Source organism: Amblyomma americanum, chromosome 1, assembly GCF_052857255.1.
Source record: "Amblyomma americanum isolate KBUSLIRL-KWMA chromosome 1, ASM5285725v1, whole genome shotgun sequence".
In the NCBI taxonomy this organism is placed as follows: Eukaryota; Metazoa; Arthropoda; class Arachnida; order Ixodida; family Ixodidae; genus Amblyomma; species Amblyomma americanum.
Window position 1 is genome coordinate 195,143,370 of NC_135497.1, and position 24,404 is coordinate 195,167,773.

At 49.6% G+C, this 24,404-nt stretch overlaps 1 pseudogene; it reads left to right on the forward strand.

Moving 5' to 3' along the window:
* The first annotated feature begins 22,173 nt into the window (after window positions 1–22,173).
* LOC144115344 (leucine-rich repeat-containing protein 14B-like) lies at window positions 22,174–23,512 on the forward strand (annotated as a pseudogene).
* Window positions 23,513–24,404: the final 892 nt, after the last annotated feature.

Genomic DNA, 24,404 nt, shown 5'->3' on the forward strand with positions numbered 1-24,404 from the left:
CTTGGCATCCTCATTGCCATTTTGTACGCAGATGCTGGCCAGCAAAGCTGTCCTAGGTGAAAATTTCCAAATGGGATTCTTTATGGTCCCAGTTCAAATGGTTTATTGGCCCATTCCCTGTAGCTGCTGGGACCATTAGCTACTGGGACAATGGAGTAGCCTCTGGAACCAGAAACTGCATGCTGATAGCAGGAACATTTATTTGGATAATGCATCCATGTAATATGTCTTTAGATTTCTAACCTTTCTGACAAGTTAAAAAATGTTCTGAAGAGTTGCTTAATGATAACAAGCACACTCCAAAAATTCAGGAAAATGGAAGCAGCCGACACTAAAATGTGTCGCCCTGCAGAACCACGCAGACCTGCCCATAGTGAGAACGCCGCTGCGGTGGTTGAGTGGTTATGGCGCTCGGCTGCTGGCCCGAAAGACGCGGGTTCGAACCCGGCCGCGGTGGTCGAATTTCTATGGAGGCGAAATTCTAGAGGTCCGTGTGCTGTGCGATGTCAGTGCACATTAAAGAACCCCAGGTGGTCGAAATTTCCGCAGCCCTTCACTACGGAGTCTCTCAGAGCCTGAGTCGATTTGGGACGTTAAACAGCCATAAACCATAAACCAACCATATAGTGAGAACACACAGCTTTAATCGTAGCAAGCGCCAACAAGCCCAACAACAAAGCACTGCAATATACATATAACTCATATGAGAAACACACTCACGTTAACACAAACTGTTACTATGAGCTCATGCTTATATACTCCCTAATTAAGGGTATCCCACAGGTGTTAGAGGGGAACAGTTAATAAATAGTTTTCTCATTAAACCAGCACTATTTTTGCAATTTATAGCAGAAAGGCTCGAAGAGATTTAGGGGGAAAATTTTAAGGAATACCATTACAACATAAACATTAAAAATGTCATTCGAACAACAAAAAGCTCTGTGTAGGAGCCAGTAGATCCCACTTCAGAACCAGAAGCTCCCAGCAGCTGGTCCCTAGGAACCAGAAGAGGCTCCTTACAGGGACCATTTCAACCAGCAGTGCAAACCAGAAGGCTTCCTTCTGGGACCAGTAGACAGCACAAAACCAGAAGGCTTCCTTCTGAGACCAGTAGACCCCAGCACAAAACCAGTTGGTGCCCTATAGGGACCATTTCAACCAGCGGCAAACCAGAAGGCTTCCTTCTGGGACCAGATGAAACCATTAGAAATCAGCAGAATCCCATTAACAAATTTTCACCTGCCAGTGGCACGCAGGAACTTGATGATAAACTTTTAGGTGCAGGCAACATATAGATGCAGCAGACGCAGTGCTTAATTCAGAAAATACTGCCATACCATTCCACTTGAACTGCAGCATTAAGTGACAGGCGGCTAATATTCTAATGGAGAAACTTGGGCAGGTTTTAGGTGGATCATTCTTAAAACAGCGCTAACAATATTCGAGGGCACAGAGACAATACATATACACATGTACACACGAGCGCACATGTGTTTCGTATTGTTAGCTGCACGGTTATGTAGCAAAAAAAATGGCGTCTTGAAGACAGGCTGAAGACAGCTGCCTGAATTTGCTTCTGATGACCAAAGAAGCGGCAGCAAACTCAAGCCAGCTGAGTTCACTCACACAGGGGCGATCTTCTGTATCCCTCTGCAGGGCCCCCTCTACAAATTGTAGGTAGCGGACCTGGAAAATACTTGCACGGCATGCTTTAGCCTCCTATAGAGCAACATGCCAGACAGTCTCTTTCATACTGTGCAGGTGGCTAAGGCAAAAACAGAACTTAGATCTGGCTGTCCTATCCACTGTGAAGATGTGGCAACCGAGCTCACTGCTGTATCACTGCGTTTTACATGACAAAACTGCGTTCCGTTTTTAAACAACCGGAAGTGAAAAGATTCTGAGTACCAGAAAGTTAGTCGGTGTGCTTAGGCCTGCAAACACTTGTTGGGGTGAAATTCCATTTAACATATTTCGGTCAGTTACTCGAATTCATGTGCCTGTCAGGAAGCAAAGATTTGCTTTTTTTTCTTTTGCAAATATTCGCACTTACGCTGCAAGCCTTGCCTGTAATTGGAGTGAAATATTTTTAATCGTGGGTGAAATTTTGTGAATAAAATGCGCTTCTGAGGCTGCATGCTGAACCGCTTCAAGAAAAGTGTAAAAATTATTTCCGTACAAGCAGATCACTCGTACAGTGCCCTTACAGATGAATCACTGGGGTAGCTCACAATAGTCGCATATAAACAAAATCAGCTAAGTTCGAGGTGCATGTAAACAAATTACATCCACCGGCAATACTGTGAGCATTCCGCATTGCCCTTTGTCGGTAGCAGATGACATAGAACGACACCATTTTTCATCATCGCCAAAATGCTCAAAGGGGTCTTTCTTCTTTCACTCCCTCCTTTATCGCTTCCCTTACGGCGGTGTCCGCCGATATACGAGACAGGTACTGCGCCATTTCCTTTCCCCAAAAAAAGTTATTACAAGGAGGGAAATGAAAAAAAGGTGCCTAGGAGGTTACGTTGAAGTTAGTTGAATACAATGGCATGCAAGTTTCTTAACTAGGTGCGAATTATGCACCTTTCTGTTACAACGACGCGGAGAAACACACGAGCTCGTGAAGCAGCAGTGACGGCACCACTAGAAAAAGTTGCAGTGGCGCCATCTGGTGGCTTCTACGCCAAAGAGCACACCCGCGTCCTCCCATTCGCGCCACTAGGACAAATTCTGTATAGGGTTTATTAGAGTCACTAAATATTTAGTGACTCTACGGTTTATTACTATTAACAGTAAGAAACTCTATGGTATCCAGGAAAAGCTGGCGGCTTTTCACTTCATCCACCATGGACGCCCGAGGAAGCCACCAAGGAGGTTATATAATACTTATTGTATAACCTCCTTGGAAGCCACCCTACCCGAGGCATGGTGGGAAGACAGCAAACTGGATTGACATCTAGTGGCTTGTTGACTGCACTACGGATTGGATTTTTTTGGTTGTTCAGTTTCGCTTTCACTATTGTAGTTTTCACTCATGTTTTGTGAGCTTTGTGGTTGTGTACTGTAGCTACTCACGCAGTTCATTTGAGATCCGAAAGCGCTTGACTCGAAAGTGAGCGGAGCACAGTGTCTGGCATAGAGTTTCTTAGTATTAACTCTATGGTGTCTGGTGCCTGCTAGGCCTAAATTCCATTTGCCCCCCTCACTGAGAACCATTTATGCAGCAACCTGAGTTTTGCTCAGCGGGAACCTGTGTTACCTGTGCACTGAAATATGAAAGGGAAGAAGTTTTCTTTGTGTGTGTGTGTGTGTGTGTGTGTGTGTGTGTGTGTGTGTGTGTGTGTGTGTGTGTGTGTGTGTGTGTGTGTGTGTGTGTGTGTGTGTGTGTGTGTGTGTGTGTGTGTGTGTGTGTGTGTGTGTGTGTGTGTGTGTGTGTGTGTGTGTGTGTGTGTGTGAACTGCGAACTCAGTAGTCTGCTGCTGTCACCATTCTGCACATTTCTCTTAGGAGTCTCGGAGACACTTTGAAAGCGCAAAGTATTTCGACAAGCGCAACTATGTTAACCGTGCTCGCGGATGATTGCTTCTGGTTCATTTCGAAGACTGTCGGTGACCGCGCATTGCACTCAGGCATGACTTCTACTTCATGAATTAGTTCACGGAAACCCGCATCTTGCACTTGCCAGCTGGTATAAACACGGCCGTAGATGTCAAGGTAGGCCCAGTAAGAACAAACCATTGAGACCAACTGGGAATTCCAAATGGTTCCAAGTGGGACCAAATGCAACCAGTTGGTCTGCCAATAGGTTCCAGTTGGAACCAATTGGGATGTAGTCATCCAATTGGTTAGACCAGTTGGGTAAATCAGGTTTACAAATCCCAACTGGGCATTCCAATTGGTTCCCACAAGCCCAAATGGTTTTGCAACCTCCAATGGAGATTGCAACTGGTTCCCACAATCCCAAATGGTTTCGATGATTCCAGCTGATTTTGCAGATTTCAGTTTACAAGATTTGAAATGGTGTCACCTTGCTCAATAGCAGGATCGCCTCTATGTGGATCATATGATTGATCAGTTCGGGGAAAGTGATCAGGGAGCTATGCCAGATGAGAGTGTTGTAAAAGTGTTCTTATATAACTTTCTCAGGATATGCTTACCTGCTTCAAATTTTCACAAAAGCATGTGAAAATCAGTTTGTGTATAAAAGTTTTAATCACATCGAAAACAAAATAGCCAATGCAAGCATATCATTTATTTGAAACTGTGCAGAAATAGGATGACACAAGAAAAATGAGAAGCAATATAATACAAGCAAAAAATATGTACAAAATGAGACTAGAGCTTGCATTCTCTTCAAGAGTGTCAGTGTCAACTCCTATAATGTATGCACTGAAGGGAGTGGTCATTACACAATCCAAAGCAGAACTGCACAGAGACTGCCATGATAGCTCAGTGACTAAGCACCTGGATGCGTGTCTTATTCTTACCAAGCCATAGAGCAGCCAAGATGAGCTTCCTCATTCTTATTTCATTCCCAGCCGCAGTGGCCAAACGGTTTGATGGAGACCAAATACAACGGATCTGGGTGCTGTGCAATGCGAGTGCACTCTGAAGCACCCCAGGAGGTCGAATATTCGCAGTTTCCTTCCAGTACTCCATCCATCCTAGGGAATTTAAACCATATATAGCACATTACAACATGTATAGGTGCACAAAAATAGAAAATTTCATTTTAGAACTGTGATGGAGCTATGTAAAATAGCATTGCAGAGCAACTCATCTGATATAGCCATGCAACTGCCGAGTGGTTTTGACGTGAAATAGTTTGTAGCTCAGTGGTTAAGACGTTAGACTATTGACCAGAGCATGAGTGTTCAGTCTCGACTATTTCGATGCAGCTGAAAGACAATGCACCCGTGTGCTGTGCGGTGACAGCACACAGTAAACATCCCCAGGCGGCTTAAATTCAACTGGAACCCCTCCACTACAGCACCTCTCACACTCAGCTGCTATGGGACATTAAAGCCACACAAAACTAAGGCAATTCGCTCGGATGCTGACCCGAAAGGCGCGGGTTCGATCTCGGCCGTGGCGGCCGAATTTCTATGGGGGCGAAATTCTAAGGTCCGTATGCTGTGCAACGTCAGTGAATAACCGTTAAAGAACCCCAGGCGGTCGAAATTTCTGGAGCCCTTCACTATGCCGTCCCTCATAGTCTGAGTCACTTTGGGGCGTTAAACACCCATGAACCAAAACTAAAGCTAGTCAACTGTGGCAGCCAATGGCAAGGAGGTCAACTAATAAGATTAGCAGTTTGTAAGGATAAGGCTGTTGCAAGGGGCATAGAACTGGGTAACTGAATATGAATGGGGAAGACCTTCAAAGGGCCACAGAAAGGGGTGTTTGAGCTTGGCTTTAAAATGCTTGCACTATGTAGAGTACAGGCCACCGAGCGTCCATGCCGCGTACGAGACCTCAAAAGCGAGCGGGAAATTTACATTTTTAAAATTTCCCGCTTTTGCACCTCGCAGCGACGCGCGGTGCCGGGCTTTCGCGCGAAAACCTGGCATACGATGTCACATGGTGAAAATGACGTCAGCAGCCGGGGGTTATCATTGGTTTCCAGGGCCAAATTCTTTCAGACGTCACGCACGCGCCACCGCGGCCACTCCGTGTGTGCAGCGCCTCCTGTGTGCCGCAGCCGGCGGAAGAGCACTGTCGTTTTGGCATGCGAGAGTAGAGGGAAAGGCACGAAGACGTGGAAGTTCAAATTTTGTCTACATATAACTCAGCTTCCACAAAACGCATTAAAATAATTCTTGCTGGGGGATAATTATGAAGCGGCACCTTTTAACATCCCAGGTGTATCGCAACTTTATTGAGAGCCCCTTTCTAGGTCCGTGTAATACAATGGGCAGAGGTGGACTGGTGAAGAATAAAATGCGTGAAACTGGATATTCTCTACAATTGAGTTCACAAGGTGTCTACACAAAAGCAAGAGCCCTAGCTCCACTACAGTATCCCTCATGGTCAGAGTTGCTTTGGAACGTTAAACGCCATGATTTTTAATTTACCCAATACAGACATCAAGGAGACTGTTTTCGGAAAATATGTACCAACTATAGCCTGCAAAAGCGTCCTCGCACATAAAAGATGAATTGGATCAGACAAAACTGTGATTGTATTACTCTCTTTGCGTGACTCGTGTGACCTCAATACTGTTAACTCTGATGTTATAGGTACTATTGCGTCATGAAAACCTGAAGCAGGAAAAAAAAAGAATTGTAATTATTTGGCAAGCACAGGCAAATGGCACATGGTGATTCATGTATATTAATGTCTGACATCCCATCGGTCATGGTACGCTGAATACGCCGGTTCTAGTCCAATCACGGAGGCTATGCATGTAGCATTTTCTCTATCAATACTTGAGGGAGGCTACCTAGGGCTACCCGAGTGCCGGCTCTCTTGACCCAACACGGTGGCTCAGTGGTTAGGTCGCTCGGCTGCTGACCAGAAAGACGCTGGTTTGATCGCGGCCGCGGTGGTTACATTTCGTTGAAGGCGAAATGCTAGAGGCCCGTGTACTGTGCGATGTCAGTGCATGTTAAAAAATCCCAGGCGGTCGCAATTTCCGGACTTCCCGAGCCCCCTACTACGGCATCTCTTATATCCTGAGCTGCTTTCGGACAATAAACATCATAAACCAACCAACCAACCATTAAAAAGTAAACACAAAAGTTAAAATCAAGTACTATCCTACTCAGAGATTCAAAGACCTCGGAACTGCTGGGACATATGTACTGCCCAGGTCAACGAACACACAAGTTTTTTCAATCTGTGAGATCGGCAACAATGTCAGCACACTTTCATGCCTTACAACTCTTAGCACATGATGCGAAATTAATGCACCGAACTTTTGAGGTATGCACTTCGGCAGCTGAATGACAGCAAATATGCTTTCCCCACAGGAGAGAATATTCCTAAGGATGCCATATGATCCATGTGAAAGAAAAACAACTGAATTATTAGTTCTCCTTACCACAGCATAGTTTGAGCTGGCAAAAATGCAGCCATTTCTATACATTCTTGCATACTGCACAGGCCTTTCTGGCAGCATATGGATGTTTCTTATTTCACACTGCGGCTGTAAGAATGGTGTGCCCTTCCCAAAGAATCGTGCCTCACCAGGAATAGCGGTCTGCGCTCATGTTTTTCTTGGCAAAATCTGTAAACGCAGCGCCAGGACATGGCGAGAGCCGGCACTTGGCGCTCGAAAACTAGTCTCATAGAAAAGCGGGGGCTCGGGAAGTTTCTTATGGCCCGAACATATCCTATGCACGAACGGCACGTCCTGCCATATATAGCAGACTACACCAATGAAACGTTTGTTTTTCACAATGCGGAAAGAGAAGCTTCTAAAGTCTGTAGTGTTTTAAGAACTAATAAGTTTTTCGCAAGATTATTTGTTCTAAAATGTGTGTCTGTTAAACGCAAAAAATGTATTTGTATATTCCACGGTTCGCTATATTTGGCGGTATGAGGAAAAAGCCCTCACTCGCCATAGGCAAGTTCAGTAGTTGTTTACGCCTATGGACTTTTCTGCTAATTTACTGCAATGTACAGTCACCATATTTTATTACAGAACATACTGATTGCACACCAACGCTTCCCTGCAACATATAATGCAGCCATAGTTATGCTTTAGCGCCAAACGAAGTACGCCATGCTGTCTTCCCGCTATTAATCTTAAGAAACTCAATGGGATGAAGTGCCCTTTAAGAAATTTGCATAGACGGTGGCGCCAGACGGCTGGTCCGCGCGCTCGCTAAAAGAAAAGCGCGCTCCCCTCGAGAGAGAGAGAGAGAGCAACTTTATTTGCCACTTGAGGGTTGGGAGTTAGGGCAGGTGGGCTCAGTGTGGCCCCCAGGTGGGGGCGACGTCTTGAGCCCATGAGACGAGTGCGAGTTGTGTCTTCTTGTCTCGTTTTGAAGAAGTTGGGTCCAACCCTCCAAGGAGGGAGCTGGCAGTAAAGTTTGTGGGGGCGGGTTACCCTCGCATCCCTAGAGGATGGGTTCCTGAGTGGCAAACACTCTGTGTTCGCAATTAGGACAGACGGGGTCACATTCCCCGTCAGTGATGAGATATAGTCGAGAATGACTGATAATCGAATTGGTCTGCAGTCTGCGAAGCATGGTGGCTTGCGCTCTGTCGAGGTCGGGGTAGGGAGGCGCATACACGCGTCTTGTCCTCTTGTAAAGGTTGGTGATTTCAGCATAGGATAGGGGGGCATCGGCGAGAGCATCCGGGTTCGAGGGGTCGGCTGCCCGGTTGGTTAGGCCTAGGGCTAAACAGTCGACCTCCTCGTTCCCAGAGTTCTTCGCGTGCGCAGGTACCCACACTAAGCTTACAGTGCAGTCGAGAGTGCAGCCGCGGAGGATGTGTGCGGCAGGTAGACAAATTGAGTTCGTCGAGAAATTTTGAATTGCTCGTTTAGTCACTGAGAATCGTGCGTGTGCGAGGATCTGCGATGGCCAGCGCGATCGCGAACTCTTCGGCAGCGGTGGGGGAGTGTGTGCGCACTGTGGCAGCGTTGATGAGGGTGGTGGTTGGCGTGGCTACGCAGGCCACGTATGTGTTGAAGTCGCATTTTGACGCGTCCACGTACATGGCGTGTTCTTCGGTGGAATACGTGCCATCCAGAGCCTGGGCCTTGAGTTGCCGGCGCGTATCGTGGCGGCCGAGCAACATGTTCTTGGCCATGGGTTTGACGATCAGCCGGCTATAGACTCCAGTTGGAAGAGGAGAAGTGAGGTGGGTATCACCTATAGGGTTGATGTTAAGACGGTCGACAATGTAACGACCGTGTTTGGTGCGAGAAAGGCGATGTATCTGGGCAGTCTTGTGTGCTTCTATAAGCTCTGTGAGGGTATTGTATACCCCGAGCTGGAGCAGACGCTGCGTGCTGGCGAACTGGGGCAGTCCCATTGCCGCATTGTACGCCGAGCGGATGACGCTGTTTACGGCCTCTTCATCTTTGCGGCGCAAGTGGTAATAGTAGAAAGAGTAGACAATCCTACTAAGAAGGAAGGCTTGTGTGAAGCGGCAGAGGTCGGTCTCCCGCATGCCTCTGCGGCTAGTGGCGATGCGGCGGATAAGGCCGTTGATCTGGTGGGTGGTGGTTCGGAGGCGTTGGATGGCTTCAGAGTTCTGCGTGTTGTTCTGCACCAGCATACCTAACACGCGGATGGTCTGCACGGGAGGTATGAGGTGGGTGTCGATGTGGATTGTGATCGGCTCTTGGAGGTCGGGGATGGGTCGGCGAACCCGCCTATCCCGGACGACTAACATTTAGGATTTGGTGGGAGAGCAAACGAGACCGTTCGCCTGCACGAAAGCGTGGACGGTGTCGATTTCCTGTTGGAGTGAGTCTCGTATCTCCCCGTCCGAGCCGGAGTTGGTCCAAAGGGTGATATCGTCGGCGTATAGTGAATGTTTGATATGGGGTATGATGTCCAGAAGTGAGGGGAGGCCTCGCATAGTGATGTTAAAGATGAACGGGGACAAGACTGCTCCCTGTGGTGTCCCCCTGGTGCCCATGGTTATTTTATCGCTGCAGAGGTCTCCAATGTGGAGTTCTGCAGTGCGGTTGTGGAGAAAGTTGGCAATATAGTTGTAAGTGCGGGTGCCTACATTCATCTGGGAGAGGTTGGTGAGTATAGATGTGTGTGACACGTTGTCAAACGCCTTACTGACGTCGAGGCCGAGAATGGTGCGCGTGGCCCGGATGGGACCCGAGTCGAGTATGTCGTGTTGTATCTGCCACATGATGTCCTGGGTGGACAGTCCAGCCCGGAAACCAATCATGGTAAGGGGAGGAGGTCCTCCTTGTCTACGGGGGGGGGGGGAGTCTGTGTAGAATTATGGGCTCCATAACCTTCCCCAGGCAAGGCGTGAGGGAGATGGGCCGGAGGTTGCCTAGCTCGAGTCGTTTGCCTGGTTTGGGTATGAAGATTACCTTGGCATTCTTCCAGGAGTCTGGAAGGCGACCTTCATGCCAGCGGTAGCTGAAAAGGTCCGCAAGTGCTTCGACTGAATGGTCATCGAGGTTGCGGAGCATTTTGTTGGTGATGCGGTCGTCGCTGGCGGCCGCGGTAGTCTTGATGTGGTTCAGGGCGGCGCGGACCTCCGACGCCATGATGCCTCTGTCCATGTTTGGGTTCTTAGATCCCGTGTATTCTGAGGGGATGGGCATGTCTGTGGAGGTGTTGATGTATTTGTCTTTCAAGGTAACAAGGAGTTCCTCGTTGGTGCCTTGAAATGCGTGTATGACACGGTTGAGATTCTTGTGGGATGCAGACTTGGTGTGTGTCGGATCAAGCAAGTGCTTGAGCAGAAACCAAGTGTTCTTGCATCCCAACTGCCCGTTGAGGCGGTTGCAAGTCTGGTGTCATTGCTCCTGACTGAGTTTGGAAGAGTAGGCCTCGATCTCTCGTTCGAGGCGAGCGAGGCGAAGCTTGAGAGGACGGTTGTGTTTGCGTCTGAGCCAGCGAGCGTGGAGGCTGCGCTGGGCCTCCCACATGTGCATGAGTTTGGCGTCGGGGGTGGGGCCAGCCTCCTTCTGGGTGGCCATGGAGGTGGCGTTGGCGGCGTCACGGAGCGGTGTCTCTCTCCATGTGTCGAGGTCGGTTATGGCGCTCTGCGGACGCTGAGCTCGCACGTATCGGAAAGCGTCCCAGTTGGTGTGTGCGACAGTGCGACGGGGAGCCTTGCTGTGTGTGGCAGTAAAGGTAGTGCTGAGAAAATAGCGATCGCTACCTATGTTCATACCGAGGTTTTCCCAGCGCGCGTCTGGTGTATTGCAGGCGAAAGTGAGCTCCGGAAAGCTGTCTTGCGTGACGCTGTTGCCTAAACGGGTGGGACGTTCGAGGTCGAGGAGTAGCGTGAGACCCAGTGTCTGGGCTGTCTCCCAAACCTTGGCTCCTTTGCGACTACAGGCTTTGCGGGGGTAGCCCAACTCGGCGTGTGGTACATTAAAGTCGCCCACTATAAGTAGCATCTCGTTCCGCGCGGCTGCAAAGGCCTTGCGGAAGAGAGTGGCTATCTTAGTGCTCTTGTCACTTAGGGGGCTGTACACGTTTAAGATGTTGAGCGGGGATTGGGCTCGGCTGTTGGGAAGGACCTGCACGAAAGTGTGCGGGACTTCGGCGTAGTCGAGATCGATCTGATTGGCTGTGAGATTGCGGTGCACGAGAATGGCGGTACTCAGGCGGAGGTCCGGCGCCACCGGTTGGTTGTAGGCGGCATAGCTGGTTAGTTTGGTGTCAGTGTACGTTTCTTGGAGCGCGATAATGTGGGGTGTGTATGGCACGGCCTGCAGGGTATGCTCCAAGGCTCTCCGCTTTGCCTTGAAGCCCCTGCAGTTCCACTGCCATACCGTGACGGGCGCGCTAGCCATCGCGTTTCGTGCAGGGTTCGGGGTGCTGCGGAAGCGCTATGGCGGCTTTGAAAATACCGCCAGCACACGCGCGCGCGGCTGCACTCTCGGGCGCGGGAGTCGGACAAGGAGACTGAGTGCGCGGTGGGGGGGGGGGGGGGGGGGGGGTGCTGAGGTCGACCATTTGCGGGGGGCCCGTAAGGCGGTCGAGACGGATAGTGAGGGTGTGGATATTGGCTGCCATGGCGGAACAGCCGTCAATGAGACGGTCAATAGTGGGGGTCAGCCGTTGGAGGGCGTCCTCTATTTAAGAGATACGAGCGTCAAAGGCAGCGAATTTGGCATCACTGTCGGAGGTGGAGGGTGGGCGAGCCTTGCGCTTAGTGCATTTGGGCTGGTCGGTGTCCATGTTGGAGTCATTGGAATGATTGTGGTTGGGAACGCAAGCCATCTGCTACGGCTGCGGTTTTTGGTGTGCCTGTGCGGACTCCAGGCTGTGAATTTTAGCACTGGTCTGTGCCAACTGGAGCTGTAGTTGTTTGACCATGTCTGCCAGTTTCCTTACCTGCGGATTGGCCAGTTGGCTTGTAGCTGGTGGAGGAGTCTTACATCCGATTTGCTTGGCGGGCTTGCTCTCCGGCCTGGACTGAGAGTTAGCCCGGGAATCCCGAGAGCGTGATGAGGAGCGGCTACGGCTGTTGTGGCTGGAGCTGCTGCTTGGCAGTGGCGGGAAAGAGTCATCTCTTGGGGGTCGTTGTTGGTTGCCGCAGCCTCGGGAACGGGACTGGCGGCCATGTGACAAGGTTCCGGAGTCAGTGTCAGTATCCGTGGATGATTGGGATGATTTGGGCCGGTTGGTGGCCATGAAACGGTATTTGCAGCTCCTGCTGCCGGTGGGATGTGGGCCTTTGCACACGATGCACGTGGCTTGACAGGTGGGTGGTTGGCCGGCTGCTTGAGGCTCATGGGACACGCCGCAGCGCCGGCAAGTGGGTTGGCGTGGTTGAGGGCTCACGTCCGCTCTGTGGCCCAGCTTGTGACAGTTGAAACATGCCTCCGGGCGCCCCTTGTAAGGGAACACCTCGAAGGTAAAACCCGAGTACCGCATGTATCGGGGAAGCATGGTGTTAGCGAAAGTGACGACAAAGTGTCGTGTCTGGCCCATACGGCGCGCAGCAACGATGGGGAGGTCGGAGTTGCGAGCCCGAAGCTCGGCGAGGATTTCAGCGTCGCTTTCATAGATGTAGGCCCGGTACAGGAATCCCCCCCCCCCACGGAATTGTCCGGGGCTGTGGCATAGGCGGCGACCGGTACATCTGTGGTGTCGATCTTGATGGTTTGGACCTTGGCGTAAGACATTGCACGAGCACGGTCAGGCGTGCTGGCTGTGACTGCATTGTTGGTGGGGTGAATTCGGACATGGTCGGCAGTGCCTGCCAAGCATTTGTCGACTTTGGCGGCTTCGTAGATGGCAACAGCCAGTCGTGCGGGGCCGACGGTGTGGAGGTTGAGTGTGCCCTGCGGGCGGAGGACTATCTTGAGGTCTTCCGAGGGCAGGCGGGGAAGCGGACGCTTTTTGGTCGGTGGTAGAGGGCGGCCGTAAGGCCGCGGTTTCGGGAGAGCAGGTGTCGAGGCAGGAGTCTGGGCTCCAGCGGGTTGTTGGTGAATCGGAGATGGTCTTCTGTACCGGCGTTGCATCTCGAACGCCGTCCATGTGCCGTCGGATAATTCCGCAGCGGTAATGTCGGTGCCTTCCACAGTGTACGGCATAGTCGAGGCGTAGCTGGGCTCGGCGGGACGCGGCGGCGCCGCCGCCGCTGCATGCGAACGCGCCGATGACGCGCGGCAGCTGTTAGGCTTAGCTGCCGCAGATGCTGGCGTGGGCAAACGAAATTAGTCAAAAATTCAGGAAATCTTGCCTGCTTGGGTCTCAAAAACACAACACCGTGTCCGGAGCGGTAGTTGTTCGTCCAGGACAAAAAAGGTGAACGTAAGTAGTAGTAGTAGTAGTAGTGGTTTATTTAAAATAACATAAAAGGAAGGTAAAAGATTTTTGCTAGCCCCGGCATCTGCCATCACGTGCGGCGGCACCTGAGCTGGGGCAGCGGAAAGAAAGGATAGCAGGCAGGTGGGAGAAATGAAATAAAAGAGGTGAGGGGGTGGCAACACGCGATTTTGCCGGAGAAAAACGGAGCGCATGTGAGGTGCGTCCGTTCGTTCTGAGCGCTCACGGTCGCCCCCACGTGCACTAACATCTCACAGCACACGGGCGCCTCTTGCGTTTCGCCTCCATCGAAACGCAGCCTCAGCGGTACGGTTCGAACCCGGGAACTCCGGATCAGTAGCCGAGCGCCCTAACCACTTGAGCCACCACGGCTGGGTAAACGCGGTAAACGCGGGCTGGACACTAATTCAGAACGAGGGACTCACCCTCGTCAATAATCCGCAACAACATACGCGCATCGATAACAGCGTGCAACACAACACCACTCCCGATCTCACACTCACAAATAATATCACACAATGTCAGTGGTCGCACACGCTGACCTCCCTAGGCAGCGACCACTGCATAATTGAAACCTCACTCTCGCTAAACTCACTCGCCCCCTTCATGAAAAAGAAGCTGCAGATCACAGACTGGGAAAAGTTTCGGAACCTCCGGAACGACGCCCCCACCCAAATCAAATACCTTGCCAGGTGGGTGGCAGAACTCACAAAGGACGCCGCTACAGCGACATCTGAGATCCCGAGCAATCGCGAATCGGAAGCTGTCTACAGTAGACTCCTTCACATGTGGGAGGCTCACTCCGGCCTGCAGAAACGATGGCTTCGCAACAAACACAACAGATCACTCAAGTTAAGGATATCAGCCTTGATCAAGGAAATAGAGGCACACGCGGCACAACTGACCCGTCAGCAATGGGGTCAGCTCTGCAAGCGCATGAAGTGTAACCTGGGCCTAAGAGACACATGGAAATTTCTGCGCTGCCTCTTAGAACCCCACAACACGAAGAGTACGCAACAGCGCAATGTAACGCGCCACATTCATAGAATAGGTATGATGATGTCCTGATCCAGAATCTCCAAGGCAGGTACCTCACAACAACTCCCAAATTACCCCTCCCTTCCTACTTGGGCGTAGAAAACCCCGAACTCGACGCGGACATAACAACGTGGGAGGTTAGAGCAGCAATGTTCAAACTTCGCACCACGTCTGCGCCAGGAGCAGACCGGATCACAAACAAAACAATACGAAGTTTGGACGAGAACTCCATCCAAGCCCTAGCAGAACTTTTCAACAAGCACTGGAAGGAAGGTACTCTTCTCTCCGAGTGGACCCACGCGAAGGTCACTTTCATCCCCAAGCCCGGAAAACCGCTGGACCTGTTAGACCTCAGGCCAATCTCCCTCACATCATGCTTGGGAAAGCTATTTGAGCACGTAATGCTAAACAGACTGCAAAATTACATGAAACAAAAGAGCTATTTCCCCACACAATGCTAGGATCCCGAAGCCATCTATCAACACAAGACGTAATGCTTCAAATCTCAGAAGAAATCCTACATCCCAGACATTGCAAACGCACACGAGCGCTGCTAGCCTTAGACCCCACTAAGGCGTTTGGCAATGTCCAACACACAGCCATATTGGACGCCTTATCCAATCTAGGAGTCGGGAGTCGAACACATACCTGCATAGCAGCTTTCCTGCGAGACCTCGCAGCGGAAATCAAACTAGGCCCTATAGAGTCCCCCTCCTTTCCTCTGGGCAGCAGGGGGACACCCCAGGGGTCAGTCTTATCTTCCCTACTTTTCAACATCACTCTCATTCCCATGGCTCGCAAGCTAGAGCGCATCCCAAACCTCTCCCACTCCTTCTATGCAGACTACATTGCCTTATGGACCACCATGGGCAATGTTGGGACCATGGAAGAAACCCTTCAAGCAGGTCGGTAGTGGAGTGCGCAGCCTCTATAGGCCTCGCATGCTCCTCTGCTAAGTCTGATCTCTTGCTACTCCACCCGACCCCTAACCGCAACAGGAAGGAAAACCCCTCCATACACGTCGAGGTCAATGGTCTACCAGTGCCAGAGGTTGAAAAGATACGCATCCTAGGCATGTTCTTACAAAACAATGGACGCAACACGGAGACCATCTCCAAACTAACAATCAAGACATATCAAACCATCCGACTGATTAGAAGAATAGCCAGCAAGTACCGAGGTATGCGTGAACATCACCTGAGGATGCTGGTGCAGGCATTCGTGATTAGTCGGATGGTTTACTCCCTTCCCTACCTCTACCTCACAAAGGTGGAAGAGGAGAAGGTAGATGCACTAATAAGACAGGCATACAAGTCAGCCTTAAATCTCCACAACGAGCTCCCACCACCCATCTCCTACGCATGGGAGTACACAATACACTACAAGAACTAACTGAAGCTCATCGCACGGCTCAGATTGACAGACTCTCCTCCACAAATATAGGTAGACACATTCTCGCCTCTCTAAAGATCCAGCCAACATGTCCACCCCCCACAACACCCACGCCATTCCAACACACATCAGGGACAGACTCATAGTTCACCCTCTGCGCAAAAACGTACACCCAGTTCACAACCAGGCCAGGCACGAAGCTCGTGCCAAGGCTTTACACAAAGCTCATGCGAACGACAAAGACGCGGTCTACGTGGACGCGGCAGAGTACACCCAAAATTCGGCCTACGCCATCACTGTAGCATCGCATGACCTCAAACACATAGCCTCGTGCTCGATTAAGGCAACAACCTCACTTGAAGCCGAAGCAGCAGCTATAGCGTTTGCCATTTCCTTCTCTGCTGCCACACTCACTCTGAGTGTCTCTAAAACAGTAATCACGAATTTTGCACGGGGACAGATTCATTCTACCACCCGAAAAATTCTTAATTCTTGATCCACAGAACACCGACCAGCTCAAATTGTTTGGGTGCCAGCCCACGCAGGCAACCCCAGCAACCAAGTGGCCCACTCTCTTGCTCGGGCGTACGTCAACCGAGCAGGGCACACCGTAGATCGGGGTAGCGCTAGGGACCGGCTCGTCACCTATCATGAAATAACCCTCCATTACAGGGAGCAAAGACTCGTCTATCCCCCACCACACATCTCCCTCTCGAGAGAACAACAGACTATACCCGGAGACAGCTCCAGGCTCGCACATTCCCTTCACCGGCTTTGTTAACCCTTATCCACCCAGGCCAATACAGACCCGAATGCTCTCTTTGTGGGGCTCCGAAGAGCCAACTTTGACCAGACTTTATGTCTCTGCCGAGAATTCCAACCACCATCTCGCTGGAACCTCACGGACAAAGAGGGTTGGGAGATCGTGGTCTCCAGCTCCGAACCGGCCTCACAAAGGCGGCTGGTAGAGTGCTGGAGAGGCCGCCGCACGTCATGGACTGTTGGCCACCACCCGGTATCAAGAGCCAGACCAACCCTAGGCAATGACTCATCCATAAGGCTCATCAATAAAGCTTTCACCTATACCTACCTGGGTAAACGCCGTAAGGGAAGGAAAACGATATCAGAATTGGTTTTAAGGAAAGGAAATGACGCCTGTCTCGCATATCTCGGTGGATCGGTGGACACCCGAACCGCGCCGTCAGGTACTACTACTACGACACCGATGGCTTTTCGACCGATCGAGCTGTAAGTATACGCTGTCGCGTAATATGAAGCGTGCGTAGGGCTGCAATTACTTGGAAAATACGCACGTTACAAAATTGAAATAACAAACCAATACTCGTCAGCAAGTGCGGTGCGTCTTAACTGCCATAGTAACTCTCGCTCGAAGTTAAAAAAAATCTCAACCCCAGCAGCAGTCTACCTGGTTCCATTGTGTTTGTCTGTTTAGGTATTATGGTAACAAGTAGCCATGCTTAAGTTGATCATGTGAGTAGTCGGAAAAGAACGTTTCAGGCGCACAGTGCCCTAATAATAATGCTGCGACATGTGAGCAAAAGAAAAAGACATTCATGGGGCGCAATGGCATAATAATGATATTGCGACATGTGGGCAAAATAAAAATAGACATTCATGGGGCACAATGCCCTGATAATGAAACTGCGGCATGTGAGCAAAAGGAAAATAGACATTCATTTCTTTCTATTTTTTATAATTGGTTTTTTGGGGAAAGGAAATGGCGCAGTATCTGTCTCATATATCTTTGGACACCTGAACCGCGCCGTAAGGGAAGGGATAAAGGAAGGAGTGAAAGAAGAAAGGAAGACTAGGTGCCGTAGTGGAGGGCTCCGGAATAATTTCGACCACCTAAAGATCTTTACCGTGCACTGACATCGCACAGCACACGGGCGCCTTAGCGTTTTTCCTCCATAAAAACGCAGCCGCCGCGGTCGGGTTCGAACCCGGGAACTCCGGATCAGTAGTCGAGCGCCCTAACCACTGAGCCACCGCGGCGGGGCATAGTTTTGCGTTCAGGATATATGAGCGCCGACCGGCGCATTCCGTATGCCCGCACGTAAAACCTCGATGTGGAAGCCGCCCATATCTTGAATGGTAGTCGTGATAGACCGCACTGACTTGTGCGATTACAATGTCCGCTCAAGCGGCTCAACCTAGTGAGGCTTAACAGAATGTTAAACGAATGATTTCCGCGCTATAATAACCACGCGCGCGCGATCTTTAACTTATCGGACAGGTAATTTGATCAACTATCCTCTTGCTTGTAAAAACGGGGCAATAAAAATTGTGATATCACCTCGATATTAACGTCGGCAACAAGCCGTATCACGTTCACTGGAAACTTCAATGCCATTTTAATCCAATGGGAAAGGGTATACAATACACTTCGGTAACGCTTTTAATACATTCGGCCAGGAGACAGACGCTGGAGTGGTAGGGTCATCGCGCCTCTAGCGGCGGCGGGTGGCGTAACTCCCGCAGAAAAACTCGCACTGCGCCCGTGTGCTGTGCGATGTCAGTGCACGTTAAAGATCCCCAGGTGGTCGAAATTATTCCGGAGCCCTCCACTACGGCACCTCTCTCTTCCTTTCTTCTTTCACTCCCTCCTTTACCCTTCCCTTACGGCGCGGTTCAGGTGTCCAACGATATATGAGACAGATACTGCGCCATTTCCTTTCCCCCAAAAAACCAATTATTATTATTATTATTATTATTATTATTATTATTATTATTATTATTATTATTATTATTATTATTATTATTATTATTATTCCGCGCCGAATGCGAAGGCCGTATGAAAGAGCGCGCGAAACCCTCTTGAGACCGGCCGTGACTGCACTATCGAGTCGCCGCGGTAATATATTCCCGCGGCTCCACTGCTGGTGTTTGACTCATCGGCTGAATCGGGACGCGGAGGCACGAATCTGACAAGGGCGCCGGACAAAACCTCACCAATCTTTAGCTTACCTGAACAAAAGCTCACCACCTTCTCTCGCGAACCCTGGCAAAAGCTTACCTCAGCGGGGCTTATATCCACTACATGAGACCGTACAGCATCTGTGGGAAGGCTTGTGTTCACGGCTATGTAGGTTTCAGACGAACGCGCTAACAATGAACAGTTAGCCAACACTTCTTAGCTACGTGGATCAACCATATATTTGCTTGGAATTAGGTTATTTTGGGTTTAATGTTAGGTAAGTTTTGAAGGGTCCCTGCTACGCTTTTCATCGAGGGTAATACAACAGAAATACTGATAGTCGTTGAAACGCCATTCGTGCCCCTGCAACTTACATTCGGTCTGTCTTATGTAACATCTGAGATATCAGCCCCCCTACTTTACTCTCTCAACTCGTGCAGCGTAGCGAGTGGGAAAAAAAGGCAAACATCACAGGGCTGAACCTGGCTCCGCCCACGAAAGCGTCAATCGGTCGACGTGGGTCAGTTCACTTCACCTCACTTTATAACTTTAAAGACCCCACTTTGCGGATATTACATAAGGGGCGGGAGTACAAATATAAATTGAATATGATTGCCTACATGATATTTATGAAGTGCATATTTAAATTTTTAACAAAACTTGATGGACAGGTGATGGCATCAACGTCGTATGGAAGGCCATTCCAGTCTTATGCAGTGCGAAGAAAAGAGGATGCGGAAAAAGTGACGGTGCGGGCGCGTTGGCGTGAAACTTCTAGTGGATGGCCGGTGCGATGAGATATGCGAGCTGGCGGTGTGATATAGGGTGGCTGGCCGAGGGAACTGCAAAGAAAACTTATGGAACAGACAAAGGGAAGCAATGCGACGACGATGGGCAAGACTTGATAAACCTGATTGTCGTTTAAGTAACGATACACTGGTGCCGTACGGATAGGCAGAATGGATGAACATCGTGGCTCGATTTTGGACAGATTCTAGTGAACTGACGAGATAAGCTTTTTGCGGGCTCCAGATAGCAGATGCGTATCCTAGTTTTGGCCTGATGAGGGATTGGTAGTTTAATACTTTGAGGGGCGTGCCGTAGATGACGTTTCAAAAAGCCCAATGATTGGTTAGCTGATGCGACGATGCTCGTTACGTGTGTGCGCCAGGAGAGCTCCTGGCACAAGGTGACGCCTAGGTGCTTGCATGAGTATACAAGTTCTAGTGGAACGTTAGCAACCGAGTAAGGGGAAACGTGGGGGTTACGCTGGCGGTGAAAAGATGCGAGTTTACATTTATTAGGATTAAGCAACATTAGCCAGTCATGACACCAGGCATGCACTGTGTTAATGTCGTTTTGGAGCTGTGATTGGTCAGAGGTGTTGGAAATTGTGCGGTAAATAACGCAGTCATCTGCAAACAGACGAGCATTGCAAAAAGATTTAAAGGCAGGCGCAAGCAATTGACTTTGTGAGTTCGTGGCAGCTTACCACTGGTATGGTTAGGTTGAGTAAGCGAAGATAGGTCATGTTTTGAATCGATGGGTTAGGAGTTAACGTCTAAAATTGTTTTCTAACGTTTATTCGGAAGTAGTCGAACCTAACCTAATTCATGCCTTCTTAAAACGAGCAGGAAGGTTGCTAATTCGGAGGACCTTTCTTTTCAAAGCAATGCGTGCTTTATGTAGAAGTGTATGACAATTCGAAAACTAGGTATGTATAAACTAAGTACAGGAAGTTTAAATAGTGCATAATAAACTTCGAAAATTGTAATTATAGGGTTCTTTCTGCACATGCGTGTGTGTGGGCATACGCCAGGTGTTTCAGGGAAGCTGTTCACTAATGTTCAAATACAGAGTTGTTGAGGTAACGAGAATTTTTTCTCGGCCATAGTACTGCCAGTGTTGGCAGACGTCGAAAAAACAGACGAATAATGTTAACTAGTAAAGTGATTAACTAATTAGTAAGAGGTAACTTTTTAACTATTATCGATAGGTACCTAATTGCAATTAGAAATTTGTAGCCAGCAGTTAGCATTAGCCTTAGCAGTTTTCAGAATTTCGAAAATCAGATCACTCTCGCCGCTACGGCTCAACTAAGTTTGGCTACATCGTGCCAGAAATACATGCGCTTCCGAAAAGCATGCAATCAAAGTAACCCCTCCAGTGCACACAACTAGTCGAAATAGCCAAATTTTGTCGAGCTACAGCGCCGAGGGTAATCGCACTCAGAAACACTATTTTTAAAATTCATAATAAAAATCACTCTCTAAAAGCTCTCAAGGCGTGGGTATATATACACTTCCGTCATATTGATAGTGAGGAGGCTGTCTAGTGGGCGACAACAATGTCACGTGGCGCCTTCTATGCCTATTTAATGAAAACGAGCTCTGCGTCTATCGGCTTTACGGCTCTAAAAAAATTTTGACGGACTCAGTGAAATGGCATCATTTTATTGATAGCTCGGAGGCCATGAATATGGCATCAACAAATCCACAAAATCGGCCCGCACGTCTTCGTGTCTGCGTTTGCCAGTGTGGGACGATACTGTATCTCAGGCGCTGTCACTGAATTTTCGGTTAAGCTAGTTGCAGGGCCATGGGTTGCTGCCTAGTTCGCTGTAGTTCAGCCCGTTCTAAGGCGCATTTTCAGACAAAGTCCAATTGGTTTTATTCACTGAAAGGAAGCTTTATAGGCGTGATAAAACACAAAAACAACAAAAGGAACCGCCACAACCGAGGTACAAAGAAATCAATGACATTTCATTCCTGCGTGATAAGGAACACCACAGCTTTCCTCACCTTGACAGGACAAGTATCTTGTTCAGGCACAAAGATAGGGTATGCCGGGAGCTGATAGAAGCTTACTTGATTAAGAAAGAGAGAGAAGCGTGCGCCGCATCACCGTCGGTCAGCCTGCAGGATAAGGAAGTTCCTTTTCTGCGCAGTTTCTTGGAGGCAAGTAGACAGTACCGGGAGTTGGCCTGATGTGATTGAATTTGGTTTTCCTGTTGCTGTGGTGTTCCTTATCACGCAGGAATGAAATGTCATTGATTTCTTTGTACATCGGTTGTGGCGGTTCCTTTTGTTGTTTTTGTGTTTTATCACGCCTATAAAGCTTCCTTTCAGTGAATAAAAGTTCAGTTGATAGTCTGCGCTTGTGTTGTGTCTCCAATTGGTTCAACGGTTCAGCCAAGTTCGCGTAAGTTAAAATCAAGTGATTCAGAGACGCTGAAGAGTAAAGCGGAGTGTTTGGAGTTGTGCGCGCGTTTTGGTCGGTGCTTTGAAAGTGTTGTATGTCGGCGAAGAGTCGGAGTCGGAAGCCTCAACTCCAGCGCCGCTTTTGCTACCTCGGAATGCAATGTCTGTGGTAGGAAACTGCTGGGACTACATAGCGCCAAACGAGACGCTGTATGGGTATTGCTGGTGCTGGAGTGTCATCGGCGAGGTGCAGAGCTTGAGGGGAATGTGCTGCGACGCGCTCGTTCGAGACGTCCGTGTTCTACGTCGCGTGTTGCATTCTCTGCCGGCCGCTTTCACTCGGGACCTTGTCACTAGAGCTCTGCGAGATGGGTGTGACAGAGCTGCGCAACTTTTGGTGTCCATGTGGCCAGACAGCTCGGTCAGTCTACCTGCTCTTCTTGGGCGTTCTTGCCCCCTGGTTCACCACCCTGGGCGCGCTGCATCGGCAACAGCTATCTTCAGAACCTTCGTAGAGCTCTCACTGAGAGGAGACAGTAACCAGATTCGCTCTCTGGACGCCACAGGATTCCGAGTTGATCACGAGCTGCTAGAATTCCCAGAGCGCGAGATAGATAGGCAGAGAAAACTATTGAGGCGCTGGGGGAAGCACTCACTGCGCAGTCCGCGCACAGTGCGGTGCGACTTGTTCATAGACGAGCCGCTCTCGTTCGCAGTGTTCATCGACGTTTTGAACCACCACTTACGGAGATGTGGGCTGCGGTTTGAAAGTGTTAACTTGGAGGTTGAGGGCGTCGGAGAAGCTAATCTGCGACGGCTCTTTGAAACGCTAAACCCGGATGCGCTGACCGGCCTCAGTGTGGCTTTCAAATGTCTTCCCAACGAGGGGCTGCGGATGATTTTGGAGCCGTTGAGCCGCTTCCCCAGGCTGGCAGTGCTCGATTTATCCTCTAACTTCGCCTCTCTCCATACGGACGCACGGCTCCATGATTACCTTTCGGACACCTTGCTGGGCATGCCGCAGCTGCAGCGCCTCAACGTCCACAGCTGCATCATCGGTGGACGAGTCAGCGTGCTTTTGGCACGCTGCCCGCGTGACATGACTTCCCTGGACCTGAGAGCATGTGGCCTTCAGGTAGAGGACCTCGAGGCCATTGGCTGAATGCAGAATCTCACCTGCCTGATGTAAAGAACAAATTCTCCAACGCGGTGGCAGAACTGACGAGTGTGCTGTTTATGTTACGGTGCCTGCAGGTGTTGCACAGTCAAACTGCAAACTGAAAGCAGACTTTTTTGTCACTCTGTGGGAGTCGATGAGGAATTCAAGTAGTAATCTACGCTCACTGAACCTCTCGTTGAACGAATTCTCGTTTGAACACTTTGCAGTGATTTTGGGCGACCTCTCATGGTCTAGAGCATATTTGCTACTACTATGCACTGCCACAGGCAGTGATAGTGCTAGCCCAAAGCTGTGCCAGCCCGAAGTGCAAGGAGTGTGAAGGTTTTCACTTGGCGTTGCAGAGAATCTGAGTCTGAACACTCATTCACTCTTGCGAGTCTCAAGAGGCGTGCGACCGGCTGTCGCCTGCGACCAAGGAGTGCCTGGACAGTATTTAAGTTCACACTCGCGATTTCCGAAGCGTCTCATCCAAAACGAGAATTGTTGGTCTTGAGTCTTGACTGTCACCAGCAACGAGGAGCCTCTGATTGGTAGGCAGTTTGCGACTTGCAAGTTGCACAAACTCTGTGACTCGCAAGTGTGAATGGGCCTTGAGTGCAGTGTTTGAATGTCAGCCAAAATGGTAGGCACAGCTTCTGAGGAAGTGTGCATGGATTTTGGTGTTCAGTGCTTATTTTTGTTCCGTGTGCAGCGCAGGCATGCAGCATGTGTTTATTCTGCTCTGCTACAAATACCTGCATTGTTCCATGAACTCGTGTGGCGTAGTTTTTTTATTGTGCTACCGATTTGTCTGAATGCACTACCAAGCAGTGTTCTTTCTGCTCTGCATGTTATTGCTTAAATGTTTAATGAAAACGAAAGTGTTCTTTTCATCTGCAAGAGAAACACAGAAAATAAAATAAAAGGTAGGATAGTGCAAATTGGACAGGACAGGAGACATAGAAACGAAAATGCCTCCATGGGCGCAGGCTTCCAACTGCTTATCCATGAGTGAAGGCACATGCTATAAAATTGCGTAAGTGAAGCGTGCAACCACCTTTGTCATTCGCACAGGTACTGATATAAGATGGCGCACATTAATCGCATTTGTCTTTCCTTTGATAACCAAAAATACACAAAAAACACATTATTGCGCTTTCACTCATGAATAAACTGTTTGAAGTCTGTGCCCATGGTGTCATTTTAGTTTGTCTTCTGTCCTGTCTGATTCG